We start from the raw sequence: 1,895 nt of genomic DNA, 5'->3' as shown, positions 1-1,895 counted from the left end.
ACTTATGTTTTTCACACATGCATTTCAATTTCAACCATTTTACTTGCTGTATTTTTTTCAATATGTCTTTCTAAATTCCCGTCTCTAGCCCGATTATGGATAGTTAGCCTTTTATTTCTAAAAAGGGTTGCTAAGAAGTAGTGTTTTTGCTTTCCACTCATTGCTCAACATGTTTTCCCAAAAAGTTAGGATTTAGAGAAGGCCACTGTAAGTCTTAACAAGTCAATACTGAAAAGGTTGCTTATTTGCATTGTTGAGTGGTTAAACCGAGGAGATGAGTGCGTTAGACATAAGGGTTCCGGTTAAGTAGCCTAGACATAGGACCTTAACCCGAGGTTGCGACTATTTCCATCATAAAACTAAGATATCTCTCATAATAGACATATTAGGGAATGTCTTAGGACTTTGAACTTGCTTAGACATAAGTCAAGTGAAAAGCGTAGTCGTTGGTTCCTAAAGTAAAATGCATATCGTCCTTAGTGTATCCTTGATTCTTTGTTGGCTTACTTGAAGTAATTCGGGCTAGGTTTTACCATTATAAAACCAAATCCCAAATCCAAAACCACTATTTGTGACCACTCCCCATTTTACAAGAATCACTCATTTCAACGTTCACTATTCATTAAAACTTTAGAGTTTGGAATTTATTTAGAAGTCCTTGAGGATCGATACTTGGATACTCCATCCATTTTATATTACTCTGACAGGTGTGCGCTTGCATCTATATAATTGTTACCACGCTTAGTGCGTGCGTTCAGCATAACCACCAGTCAAGTTTTTGGCGCCGTTGCCGGGGACTTTAATTTTAAAATTATTTTAAAATTCTTTTAGTTTTTATTTTTGTGAATTGTTGTTGGGTGTAATTTCCATCCACCGTTTTTGTTCTATATTTTTGGTCGTTTATCTCACAGGGGTAAGTTAAAGTGCATAAGCACAAGATCTTTTCTTCTACCCCTTGACCCTGAGATTGAGCGGACCCTTCGAAAAACTCGAAAGGAGCAAAGACTTCGAAAACAACTAGAAAGGCAAAAAGAGAGAGAAGGTGAAATCAATCCTGAAAGTGAGGTAGAAAGTACGAGCACATCAATGGCAGATATTCCACCTCGTGATCCGGTTGATCCACCTGCTGTTAACGGTAATATGAGGGATCATGCAAGAAATGATGAATTCAACCATATCCAGATGGCGGACAACAGAAACGTGGCAATGCGAGAATATGCCGCCACGGCTTTTCAGAACTTTGATTCAGGGATAGTCAACCCTATTCCAGCCCACGCAAACTTTTAGCTTAAACCAATGATGTTCCAAATATTGCAGACAATTGGACATTTTGGAGGGCAGGAACATGAGGATCCACATGATCATCTGAAATCATTCATTCAAATTGCAAATGCATTTCGATTACCTGGTATAACAGACGATGCTCTTAGACTAACACTTTTTCCATTTTCTTTGAAGGACCAAGCTAAAGCATGGCTTAATGCATTTCCACCGGGATCCATCACCACATGGGGGTCGTTAGTGGAGAAGTTCTTAACAAAATTCTTCCCACCTACTCGCCACGCTGATATCAGAGAGGAGATCATCTCTTTTAGACAGTATGATCGTGAACCTGTTCACGAGGCGTGGGAAAGATTTAAAGAACTAATCAGGAAATGTCCGAACCATGGCTTGCCGGCATGCATCCAGATAGAACATTTCTTTAGAGGTTTAGATGATGCTAAACACTGCTGCCAACGGAGCCTTTACAAAGAAGACATTGAACGAGATAGTCGACATCCTAAATGACTTAGCTTCACACAACGAACTATGGTGTTCGCAAAGATCTAGGGCAGCACCAAAGAAGCAAGATCCAGCTGGAGTTTTGGCTCTGGACATTGCGACCTCGATGCAAA

The 1,895-nt window shown here is 39.8% G+C and overlaps 1 non-coding gene across 1 annotated transcript; it reads right to left on the bottom strand.

Moving 5' to 3' along the window:
• Positions 1 to 1,566: 1,566 nt before the first annotated feature.
• LOC148211891 (small nucleolar RNA R71) lies at positions 1,567 to 1,673 on the bottom strand. Its single transcript, XR_015790654.1, has one exon. It is a non-coding gene; the product is annotated as a small nucleolar RNA R71 (small nucleolar RNA).
• Positions 1,674 to 1,895: the final 222 nt, after the last annotated feature.

This window comes from Momordica charantia, assembly GCF_013281855.1.
Source record: "Momordica charantia cultivar OHB3-1 chromosome 4 unlocalized genomic scaffold, Mcharantia_2.0 BLBB01000004.1, whole genome shotgun sequence".
Classification (NCBI taxonomy): domain Eukaryota; kingdom Viridiplantae; phylum Streptophyta; class Magnoliopsida; order Cucurbitales; family Cucurbitaceae; genus Momordica; species Momordica charantia.
Note: the sequence above shows the minus strand (reverse complement) of the source record. Positions and strands in the feature narration are given on the sequence as shown.